This window comes from Ceratotherium simum, chromosome 1, assembly GCF_057802395.1.
Source record: "Ceratotherium simum simum isolate JZ-2026a chromosome 1, ASM5780239v1, whole genome shotgun sequence".
Classification (NCBI taxonomy): domain Eukaryota; kingdom Metazoa; phylum Chordata; class Mammalia; order Perissodactyla; family Rhinocerotidae; genus Ceratotherium; species Ceratotherium simum.
This window is the reverse complement of record NC_141900.1, coordinates 104,421,358-104,434,581: the sequence shown is the minus strand read 5'-3', so window position 1 is coordinate 104,434,581 and position 13,224 is coordinate 104,421,358.

Sequence of the window (13,224 nt, the reverse complement as noted above, 5' to 3'; positions counted from 1 at the left end):
CTGCCGCTTAGCCTCCATGACACTGGACAACAGAAATACCACCATGGTCACCCCAGAAGAACCCATGTGTGTGCTGCCTTGCCAGAAGCTTCAATCTCCCTGTGCACACTTCCACCCCACCTTGGTCTACTGCCCAGGTCTCTCATGGATATGTCTGCATGTGGGTCCTGGGTCACAGGCAGAGCCCTAGCTGCAAGAGAGTCAAGTAGCCGCCATCTTTCATTTCCAGCCTCTATAGCACGAGCAGACCTGCTAAGAGGTCAGGGGAAGGAAGGGATGCATGAGCAGAGGTCTGAAGGAGGAGCACAGGTTAACCAGGCAGAGATGGCTGCAGGTACATTCCAGACAAGGAGATTAGCCTGTGGAGCACTGTGGCTAAGACAGTGTGACCAGAGGAAAGAGAGAACAAAGGGAATGTGGTGTCAGACAAGGTTGGAGGGACATGAAAGCCTTGGGGGGCATGGCAAGGATTGCTCCTGGGAGCAAGACGCTGCTGAGATGGTAAGAACTAGTGTGCATGGTAGGAATGCAGAAAAGTGGGCCAAACCAAGAGATAGCCAGAGATCAGACCTTCCAGGGGTTGTGATGGGCTATGGGAGGCAGGGAGGAGAGGGGGGCCAAGGTTGCCCGTGTGTTTCTGGCTGGGTGGACAGTAGCGCCATTCACTGAACAGGAGGCCCTAGAAGAGAACCAGGTGTGTTTTGTTTTTGTTTTTTTGTTTTTTGGAGGGAGAGGTCTGGAAGGACTCAGAAGTTCAATTTTGGAGTTAATAAATTTAAGTTTAGAGATGTCTTTGAGACATCCAAGAGGGATGTCTAGGGAGAATATGAATAACAGAGGAGAGATCTGGACTTGAGACATGACTCTGTGAGACGTCTGTGTAGGTACGAGGGAATTGAAGGCACGGTACAGATGACTGAGCAAGAGCTTGGCTTGGAGAACAGAGCACGGGGAGAGGGAATGGTGGTGGGAGGACCCGACAACGGGTCAGAGCTTTGACACCAACAGATCCACTTTTTGTAGAAATAAAGAGAAGGAGTTTTGTGGAACTGCTCCAGCAAGTGACCAGCCTGAGTGGTCACGAAGCGAGAAAAAGAAAACTTTAGTGGGCGCTGAGAAGGAGGCTGATTTATAGAACAAGGACGTGTAGAGGAAGCGGAGGGCATCAAAACAGAAATGAGATTCGAACAAAAACCAGATGCCCGCGCAGACGTCTATTCCCACGAACCAACAGGCACAAGGTACTATGGTGGCCTCTGAGCTAAACCTTCCCCAGAAAAGTGGGTGTGGGCATTTTGTGAGGTCTTTTTCTTTGCATAATGTGAAATTAATGAGTGCAGCACGCACTGATGGTGGGGTATGAAGTATTTCCTCCCAGTCTGAAGGCGCTCACTGTGGAGGAGGGCCACGGGCTGACAGCATAAGTGCCTGGGGAAGATGATATTAGTGCCTGGTCCCAGGGGACCACACAGAACCAAGGAAGGACGGCAAGAATTGATCGTATTGTCAGCTGATAGATCATTCAAAATACTTGCTAATGATGGATCCCTGCATGATTTCTGGCACATAACTCAAGAGTCCAAACATTTTGTGGCATTGCTGTAAAAAACCCTTTCCATTCCCTTCTACTTACCTATGTGAACATTTCTCAGCACCAGCATCTACACCAATAAAAAAAGAAGGAATCGAATTGATGTTAACAATGTGTGTTATTCCAGCAGAGAGATAAATAAACTGATTGGAAGATAAAACAACCTCATTAAGAGATGCATTTCCAATAAAAATTTACTTTTTATGTTTAACAATTATTTATCAAGATTGGCAACATATTTATGTTGCTTTAATCAAATATACCTTACTAATAATGGCAATGATACCCTAAGCAGAAGAAACTTTTCAGTACTTAGAGACTTCTGATCATAATTTATAAAATTTCCCTACATTTCAATTTATATTTTTGTTGCTGAGAAGTATGATAGGAATAATCCATAAAAGACTCCCAATCATAACGTATATCATATTAGGATAAAATTAGATAAGTGAAGTGGATGGAAAGACAAATTTATGAAGAAAAAGGATTGGTTAAAAAACGTATGTATTTTTAAACGGTGGGTATAAAATTGCTATGGAATTTAGATATCACTGAATACATAGCCCAGAGTCACATAATAGTTTTGTTTTAAAATATATTAATATCTACAGTAACTGGGAGTTGCATCCTTTGCAGCCATTTAAACTTGTGAAAAAAAAATTTTAGGCGGAAAATTGAAAATCGTGAAGAGTTTCTTTGAAGACAGCACCTCACCCAACTTCAGACTCATCCTGAGTGTAGGGCTCCCTCTTGTGGTGAGATTCAGATTTTGTGTTGGGTCACAGCTCAAGAGAAGCATCTAGCAAGAACTGAAAGTGCCATATCCTGAAAGCCACACCTTTCTTGGGGTATTTCCTGGAATCTTCACTATAAAATTTGAGCCGAGTAGGATTCAGGGTTCCTATTCGACCATCATGTCCGATCTCCACCTTGGCTCCTCTCGCCCCAAATGCAAGAAAAGATTTCACTCCTCTCCCCAAGCCCGGAATCACTCGGGAGAGAAGAGAGCAGGACAGAATAGGACCCTACACACCCCACCAGGTGGGATCCTTGATGGTCACTCATTAACTTGACACATGTGTATCCAGTAGCTTCCACGTGCAGGCATGATACTCCATGATCTACTGGTAGGCTGCCATCCACCAGGAGACTCTGCCCTCTACTTCTCTCTTTTAAAAAGCTTAAAGAAGTTCTTAAATAAAAGAGGAACCCAGCAATAAATAGCAACCACAGAATTTCAAACACAAAAAATTAAAATGACCCACACACATTTAAAAAGATATTCAACCCCTCTGGTAATTAAAGAAACACAGTTAACCACATGAGAAATCATTGCTTGGTATTAGACTGGCATAGGTTTGATAATATCCATGGCTGACAAGGGTGGCAGGAACCGGGAAATACCTGTCTTCATACGTTGTTGGTGACGGTATAAATTGTTACAACAATCTGAGGGAAAATGAAGAATATTAAATTTTTTTTGAGTTCATACCTTTTGACTTATTAATTCCCCTTTTAAGACTATCTTCAGGACCCTGGCCCCGGACTGCTGCTGATTGTCAGGACCTCTGTAAGACTCTGATTACAGGCCTCCATCCACTCCCGTTGTTTAAGAACAGCCTCTTGGGCTCTGCTCCCGACACACTTTCCTGCGTGAAGAATGGGGGAGAGATGAACGATGCCTGACTCCCCTTCTCTCGCCATCTCTGCCCTCCTCCCCCATCACACACACACACATACACACACACACACACACACTCACTCACGGAAGGGTAGAAAGAGGACTGGCTTGAACATGACACCCATGTGGCCTTGGCCCTCAGGGTCTGGAGGGCCTGTGCCACCACGGGCCTCGTTTTCCCCACTTGTCCATGGGGGATTAGATTGGGTGACCTCTCTGAGTCCCTCCAGCCTTCCTCCTGGCTCTGCCCTCGAGGAGCTTACAATCTAGTAGAGGAGACAGAAGATGTATCTGAATTTATGGAAACATTTACTGAATGCTGCTAGGCATTCAAGTTCAAATATATACGTGTGTGTGTATATATATGACATGGCCTCTTCCCTCTGGGAGTTTGCCATCCAAACAATAGTACAAAGTAGGAAGTGATCATTGCTGTGAAAGAGAAAGAGAATTCTCTGTGCATTCAAGGAAAAGGAAACTATTTTGAGTGAAGCTAGAGAGAATTTTAGTTAAATAAAAATAGACAGTGGCATGGGCTAGGTGCCAAATGAGCATACAGATAAAAAAAAGTGCCTATGACCTAATAAGAAATACATATTTGGTCTCTACCCCCATTTCCTAGTACCCAATCCTAAAACCTTGGGATCTCTGAAATGATAAGTGTCTTTTTGTATGCTACTGAGAACACTGGGGGCTGGGAGCTCCTGGATAGCCTCAGGAGGGGGGCTGGTCTCCAGGGGAACCACCCTGTGATTAGAGGGTTGGAAACTTCAGGCGCCCTCATCTTCTTCAGGGGTTGGAGGTAGAGTTATTCACTAATGGCCAATGATTTAATCAATCATGCCTATGTAATGAAACCTCCAAAAGTAAAAATCTTAATTGAAGGGACTCGGAGAGCTTCCAGGTTGCTGAACAGGTGGAGGTGCTGGGAGGATGGCCCTGGAGAGGACATGGAAGCTCCGCGCCCCTGGCCACATACCTTGCCCTGCGCATCTCCTCTATCTGACCGGTTTTGAGTTGTACCCCTTTGTAATAAACTGGTAATGTAGTAAGTAAACTGTTTTCCTGAGTTCTGTGACTCATTCTAGCAAATTATCAACCTGAGGAGGGCATTGTGGGAACCTCCAATCTATAGCAGCTGGTCAGAAGTACAGGTGAAAACCTAGACTTTCCATTGGCGTCCAAAGTGTGGGGGAAGCAGTCTTGTGAGACTGAGCCCTTAGCCTGGGGGTCTGGTGCTGGCTTCAGGTAGGTAATGCCAGAATTGAACTGAATTGTAGGACACCCGGTTGGCGTCTGCAGACAATTGGAGAATTACTTGAGATGAAAATCCCAGACATCTTGTTTCAGAAGTACTGAGCATAGTTCCAGAAGGGGGTGAGTATCTGTTTAGCCTAAAGTATTCAGAGAAAGTTTCACACAGAATCTGAGACTTGACGTGGGTCTTGCCGAGTAGCATATTAAAAGGTTGGGATGGAGGATTTCCCACGAGCAGAGGCAGCTCCAGGTTTGGGGACTCTGAAGCTAATATAATTTGGGAAGTCCCTTTATGAAAAAATAACACAATAACTACAAATACGATACTAGGAATGAAAGTCAATATTTCCTTAGATTGAGAAAAATACAAGTTACAAATTTTTAAAAGTTGAAAAATATCACAACAATAAAATCCAGAAAGATAAGATATTTTTATTAACTACTGCTATGCCTCTCTAATACTTTTTTCTTATAGTTTTTGGCTGCAAGTTCTTTGATTAACTCTTCAAATAACAACAATCTTAGAGAAATTAGAAGGATAGTCTTTCCTCTAGCATGGTGGGTAAAAACTTAGTGACTTATTAATTTAGAAAAGTTTCTTTCAACTTCTGTGTCAGTTGTCAATTTATTGCATCTCAGCTCCTAATACTCCTTCATTGCCTGCTCTCCTGTAGTAAAGATGGGCCCTGGAAATATTTATTTTGTGCCCACTGCTATGTGCTAAGCTTCGTTGGTAGGGGGGACACTGGAGGAGAAAGGGGATTCTCTTCCTGCTACTCGTTTTCCTCTCCGCAGGCTCCTGGAGCGCATGAGGACCCTCCAGCACCTGGCCCTGCTTCTGCAGCATCTGACAGCTCCCCGGTGCGTGTGGCTTCGGCAGCGCTCAACAGTCCCCAGCAGCCAGGAGCTCCCTTGGCACCTCCTGGGGTGGCTTCACAGGGCTCTGGGGCCCGCAAGGCACTGTCCTGTGACCAGCTTCCCGTGGCATTGTCTCCTGTGGCCTTGCAGCAAGTTCTGAGGCATGACACCTCCCTGTGGATGGTTCCTCTGACACACCAAGGGGCAGATTTCCAGCAAGTTCTGCTGATCTGGCACCTCAGTGAATTCTCTGCTACGCAGTGAGCCACGGCCAAGCTCTCTCCACTGAGGTCTGGATCTCAGCTGCAGAGGGCCTCTTCTGTGGGTGCTCTGTCTCACCCAGGGTGATGGCTGCTCCCCATATCTGCTGTCCCCGCATTTGAAGAATCCTCTTTACTTCTTTCTAGCCAATCCCTTACTACTCCAGCCCCCTGTTAAAGTTAATTCTTTATGTTTTACTTTCCTTGTTTGAATTGCTGTGCGGTTTGTATCTCTTGACTGTACCCTAACTAATACATCTTTACAACCCATTGTTGGTAACAATTATTGTAAATTTGTGTGTGTGTGTGTGAGGAAGATCAGCCCGGAGCCAACATCTGTTGCCAATCCTCCTCTTTTTGCTGAGGAAGACTGGCCCTGGGCTAATATCCATGCCCATCTTCCTCCACTTTATATGGGATGCCGCCACAGCATGGCCTGACCAGCGGTGCATCAGTGTGTGCCTGGGGTCCGAACCCCAGGCCGCCAGCAACAGAGCGCACGCACTTAACCACTACGCCATGGGGCCAGCCCCAACAATTGTTGTAAATTTTAAGGATAATTTTCACATTTGGGGAAATCTCTGTCAAGTTTCACATATGAGTTGTAAGGCTTCGGGGCATTTCAAGTTTTTTTAACTCAGTGACTAATCTCAAAAACCCTTTGAATTGATGACATTTATTAACCAGGGTGTCATGGCCGGCCTCCTTGAGGTGGTGCTCTGTGAGTTTTATTTTGTCTTTGTCAACGTCAGCATTTCACGTCAAATTAGCAAAGAAGTTGCATCCTTTTCCAACGTGTTCATGTGATTCTTTAATTGGATTATCAATCTAAAAACATATTCATTACTTCTATTCAAAATTTATCTCTTCCCCTGAATCAATTGCCACTTTTTATGTAATCTGAAAATTTTTTGTTACAACTTGCATCTCAGAATAATTTATTCAGAATCATTTATATTGATTTTATCTCTCATCTTTATCGCCTTTGTTTCAGATTCCACTAATTTTAAGATGAATTTAAAGGTGACAAAACAATGTATCCTTTATATACATCCAAAATCTAGAGTCTATAATTTCTCACTTGTTTGATTAAAATGTTCCAAAACAATTTTTTAAATTGCAGTTATATGGCAGTATTATCAAATATACCATTCGCATCAAAAAAGGAAAAAAATGTACACTGTATACTCTGCTGAGGAGTGTGGAGAGGGCATACCCCAACATCCTCTGCTACAGACGAGTCAGAATGTACAGTTTTCTCCGGGCTGCAGGACTGAACCTCCCTCCCTTGGACTCAGGAATCCCCCCAGCATCTGAAGTTCTTCATCTATCTTAATATGTCTATATTCATATATCTAGGGAAACCCTTTATTAGGCAAAAATCACCTCCCATTCTAGAAGCAGAAAACGCCAGACACTCGCCTGTTCCACCTCCCTGGAAGCTGCAGGTCGAGCACACAGAAAAGCTTCCTCCAGTTAGTCGCAGCCCCACCAGACCTCAGATGGGAAGCTAGTTACTGAAGGAGGAGGGGCTCTGCAGACTCATTCGGCCCGTGTGCGGCTGCCACTGGTTTCCTGAGTAGCAGTTCTAGCTGCCCTGAACAGTAGAATATGGTGGAGGTGACACTATGTGACTGCTGAGGCGAGATCATAAAAACACCATGCACTTCCACTGTGCTCTCCTGGGATGCTCACTCCTGGAACCCGGGCACCGTGCTGAGGAAGCCACCAGCTCATGCAGAGCCACCACACGAAGAGGCCACGGGTAGGAGTTCTGGCTGACAGCAGTCTCATCTGTCAGACCTTCTGTTGAGGGACGGGGGGGGTGCCCTCCAGAGGACTCCAGCCTGGGGCTGTCAGCCACCCAGCCCGCCGGTCCTCCTGCTGAGGCCTGGACACGGTGGAGCAGAGACTACTGGCCCCTCTGCCTTGTCAGAATTCCTAACCTGCAGAACCCAGGAGCACAATCAAATGATCACTTACATCACTAAGTTTTGAGGCGGTTTGCTTTGCAACAACCGGAATGCAAGGGAACCTGCAGAGGTGTGGGCAGGTTCAAGGCCACAAGCCACCCCAAGAGTAACCACAGGGCGATGCCCCAGGCCTGAAGGAGGACAACCATGCCAGTGCAGCCCAGGGAGAGCTGGAAGGGAGGAGGAACAATCATCCTGTGGCCTCCGAGCTCCTGCTGGGGGTGCAGCCTCCAGGGCCCAGCCCCCTCCCCAACACAGAGCAGGACCAGGAAGGTGGAGAATGAATCTGGGGGTGAGGGGGGCGCACAAGGGGTAAACTAGCCCCGTAGGGCTCGGAGTTTAGAAATGGGAAACGCATAAAAGCTCCCACAAATGACTGAGATGAGGGACTCGAGTGCGTCCATGAGGAGGGTTTTCAGCGGGTGGGGAGCTGCACATTTATGACAATCCTTGGACGCGGTCCACGGGGCACCGAGCGCAGTGGCAACCCCTTTGTGCAGCTCTCAGAGCCTCAGCACAGCAACGCCCGAAGATCCAGGCAAGCCAAGGCCTCAGACAGGTGGCTGGAGGGCGCCCGGCCTCACGGATGCTTTCTGGCTGCCCTGATGACGGCTGCGCCAGCACATCTCGGAGGGAGGTGCACGGAATACTAAAAAATTTAAATGTTGCAATCAGGCCTCTGAAAGTAATGTAGCTGGAATTATTGAGGGAAATTTACAAGTTAAATAACCTAAAAGGCTGCAAATGCAAATGACATTAAATTAGCAGGGACTGGGGAGCACAAGAATGACTCATCCTCTCTCGAAAAAAGAAAGTGGCCAGAGATCAAACCACAGGGCAGAAAGGACGGGACCCCCAAGCCCCACATTCCCCACATGTTGTCCTTGGACCCCAGCAGGACAGGTTCCGCGTCCGTTTGTTACAAGGCACTTAGCACCCTGCCCCCCAAATGCTAGAAGCTCCCCAGCTCTCGTGACAACTAAAATACCCTCCATACTTGGGCCTGTCCCTGGGGCCTGCGGCTGAGAAGCACAAGGCCTTCGTTTCACAGGTGGGAGCCCGAGTGGTGGCAGCTACCAAGGCTCTCGCCCCTCCAGTGACAGACCCAAACTTTCCAGGCCCTGGGCCAGGTGCCCTCTTCCACCAGCTCTGCCCCACCCCCCACCCCCAGCAAGCGGTTTGCATCATATTGTGGCTGAGTCAATCCCTCTGGGCCTCTCCTGATGTCCCTGTGCTGGAGGCCCACGTGTGTGAGAGGCCGGCTGGCTGAGAGCTATCGTCCCGAGTGCAGTTTGTGGGCCAGAGGGACTCTGGACCCTGTTCTCGCCGATGCTACCGCCTGATGGCTGGGCTGGGAGACAGCCATGGCAGGTAGATAGACAGAAAGACAGACTGGCCTGGCAGGCAGGAGGCCAAGAGCAGGTGATGCTTGGGGCAATGCATTAGTGTCCTGGGGCCACCGTAACCCAGACCACAAACCTGAGCGGCTTAAACAACAGAGACTTATTCTCTCACAGTTCTGGAGGCCAGAAGCCCGAGATCAAGGTGTGGGCAGGGCCGCGCTGCCTCGGAAGGCGCTAGGGAAGGATCGTTCCCCGCCTGTCTCCTTGCGTCTGGTGGTCCCTCGGCTTGCGGCGGCAGAGCTCCAGTCTTCATGTGGCATTCTCGCTCTGTGTCCGATTTCCCCCTTCGTATGAGGACACCTGTCATATTGGATTAGGGCCACCCTAATGACCTCATCCCAACTTAATCACCTGCAAACATCCTATTTCCAAATAAGGTCACATTCACAGGTACTAGAGGTGAGCTCTTCAAGGTGTTTCGGGGAACACAATTCAACCTATAGCAGATAGCAACTCTACACAAGCATATTTGGCAAGTTCTGTGGATAAGGCACTGTGCTGGCCATGAGGGGATACGGGCCCTGCCTTCAAGGAGCCGACCCCAATCTCAGAGGGTAAGCACCGCCACGCCTTGCTCACCAGCAACCTTTACACAAAACGGAGCACCCAAGTCATTTCTGAACTGAACCCAGGTTTTATTTGGCTCCAGCTTCCTCTGGGAGCCGGCTGCTGGCCAAGGGCTGCTTGGGGCTCTCGTTCTGAGGACCTGACCTGGGGTATACGGCGGTGAACACACAGAGCACTGGGATGTAGGAACACATGCAGAGTGGACACAATTGCCTTCAGCACTTACATCTCCAACGTGAGCTTAAATGCAACCCCTCCACTCTGGCCCACTGGCCCCTCCTCCCCCAGCTGGACACCCTGTAATGCCCCCAGGGCCCAGCAGGTGAGTACAGGCAACCTTGGGATGAAAGGTGCCTCTCCTGATGTGACGACAGGGAGGGAGGAAGGAGCCCCAGATTCTAAACCTAGCTCTGTCTCCAATGAGCAGCATAACCTTGGGCAAATCCTGTCCCCTTCTGGCTTCCACTGGGTGGCTCTAAGCTCCCTCTCGGTGCCAAGATTCCAACTCTGTGCAGAGGGCAGGGAGGGTCGTGGAGAATCCTCACAAGGCAACTTACACCAGCAGGACCCACTGCCCTTCAGTTCCCAAAAGGAACATTTACCTGCTTATCAGTCTTCACTTGACAGCCTCACTGCCCAGGGCCTCTTTGGTGTGACTGGGCTCAGGTTGAACACAGCCTGTTTTTTCTGTGGCCATTGTTTTTTCTGTGGGAAGTCTCAGATAAGGAGCAGGCTTCACTACAGCTGTATCAGGACCAGCCTCCAAGATAGAGGCCCCCTCACCCACAAAAAACCTTACCTGATACTCCAGCCAGCCCCGCCTCCTGACCCAGGGTACAGTCACATGCACACACCCACATGCATACACGCACATGCACATGCACACACACCCACTGCAGGTTCATCACAAACTCAGAGTTTCCCCAATGTGGAGCATCCAGCCCTCCTCTCTGTCCACCTATCCCTTACAAACCAGCTCAAGCTCCACCTCCTCCGTGAAGCCTTCCTGGATACATCTTCATGCAGCCAAACAGCATCAATTTCTCCCCCATTCAGCCACAGCACCTATTGCCTGGACTGTATATCGAGGTCCAAATCGTTTCTATGCAACATTTAAATGCAGCTTCTAACATACAAACCAAGAAATGTCGCCGGCATGTGCCTTTCCATGTGCCTTTTTTCATTCATCGATTGAGTTCTCCCTAGGACTTCTAGGCTGCACACTGATTCAGTTCTGGAAAATTTTTATGTGACTTTACAAATTAACTTCCTTCCTGTTATAGTCTTTTCTCCCTATTTCCAAAACTCCAATTTGGACACCCTGGATTTATCCTCTACTTTTATTTTCTCTCCTAAATTCTAAGAATTGAAGGTGATGAAATACATATTGAAAGGGTACCCTAAATGCTCTGTACCATGTAAAATTAGACCCACTAGAAAGCACAGCATTATGAGTTTTCAGGATACGAAAGATAAAGAGAAGACTCTAAAAGCTTCCAAAGAGAAAAAAAAAAACAACTGGATTCACTAGGAAGGATCAGGGATCAGAATGGCCTCAGACTTCTCATCAACAACACTGGACGGCAGCGATGACGTCAAAACTCTGAAAGACATGACTCCCAAACAATTACCTTCCGCTAAGCTGCCAAGCAGAGACATGTTGAGATGTTCAAGGTCTCAAGAGCTCACCTCTCATGCGTCTTTTCTCAGGAAGCTACTGGAGGATGTAATCAATTAAAACAGGAGAATAAAGCAAGAGACAAGAAGAAAAGGGATCCAGAAAACAGGCTGACACCCAAGAGAGAAGTGAAGGGCATCTCCAGGATGCCAGCTGGGCACCAGATGCAGATATCAACCTGTTTACATCAGAGCTGGGCAGAGCCCTGGGAAAGAGATCTTCAAGACACTAAAATTAATAGACCATCTAACATATTTGAATTCATCAAAAGGAGATTTACCCAACTGGGGAAGAATTTGGTGATAAAATAGTAATAAACAGGGGCCAGACCCATGGCATAGTGGTTAAGTGTGCGAGCTCTGCTGCTGGTGGCCCTGGTCCAGATCCCCTGGGCGCACCAACTCACCGCTTGTCAGGCCATGCTGTGGGAGCCTCCCACATAAGGTGGAGGAACATCTGCACAGATGTTAGCTCAGGGCCAGTCTTCCTCAGCAAAAAGAGGAGGATTGATGTGGATGTCAGCTCAGGAATGATCTTCCTCAAAAAAAAAAAAAAAAAAAAAAAAAAAAAAAAGTAATAAATATATGAAGGACTAAGCAAAAGAAAATGCAAGGTGGTTATTAAATCCAGAGTAAATAAAAAGTTGTGGCAGAAAGGAAAAAATAATTGTGGCTCATCTGTGAATAGTAGTTCCCTAATCAGTTAACATAAGCGCTGAAAATTGATCTAACCCAAAATAAAGTATAGCTGGGAGGAGGAGGAGGAGGAGACAGGAAGTGTAAGAGGGTGAGGGGTGAGGAAGAGCTAGATCCTTATCGTGCATCCTCAGGAGAAAACACCTAAGATGGAAACGCTAAGAAAGTAAATCTCTTTTTTAGAGACATGAAGTAAATAAATAAAAGAACGAGCTAAGAGAGTTGGGAGCTGCCACCGTAGAGAACAGGAAGTGGGAGGTGGGAACTGCTTTTTCGTACAAGTCTCCTATAACTATTTGACTTTAAACGGTGTAATTTTGGTAAAATTACAAAAATTGACACCCTAAAAAGTTGATTGGACGTGCCGTGTGCGTGGGCCGGGCCTATTCGCCACCTTCAGAAGGCGCTGGAGTAGGGCCGGCTCCGTGGCTTAGCGGTTAAGTGCGTGCGCTCTGATGCTGGCGGCCCAGGTTCGGATCCCGGGCGCGCCCCGAGGCGCCACTTCTCCGTCCAACGCGAGGCCGAGTCCCACGTACAGCAACTAGAAGCAACTAGAAGGATGTGAACCTATGACATGCAACTATCTACTGGGGCTTTGGGGGGAAAAAAAATGAATAAATAAAATCTTTAAAAAAAAAAAAAAAGAAGGCGCTGGAGCAAGCGAGGCGGATGGAACCCCGCAATCACCCTGTGTGTCCTGTCAGTCACACCCCAGGACTGCCAGAGCCACGTGGCCTCCGACGGCGAGTGGAGAATGAGCGTCAGAGGGGGGCCCTGGAAGGGCTGGGTGCCGAAGGGGCTTCCGGGAGTCAGCGCGGCACCAGGTGCGCCCGAGCCTGGCGTGGCGTGGCGTGGGGGGCCGGCTCGGGTTTGGAGCGCCGGGTTAGCCAGGCGGGTGCTCCCGAGGGCCCCGGGAGTGTCACATGGTGTCGGTCCCGCGATGGCCGCCAGGTGGCGCCAGAGCACGCGCATCTCCGCTGCCCCCTCCAGGGCGCCCAGGTCGAAGCCCGCGTGGAGGACGCCGCAGGATCTCCAGGTGTGGATTTGGGCCCCCCACCTCAACAACTCCAGGGGAAAATTGTTTCAACGGAAATTTTTAAATACATACAAAAGCAGACCGAACAGTTTCTCCTCCACCCATGCTGCACCACCCTGTTTATTTCTAAAAGCAAATCCCAGACATCCAATCATTTCATCTGTAAATATCTCAGTTGGTAACTTTATAAAACAAAGAAACTTAAAAAAAAATCATAGGCTTAAG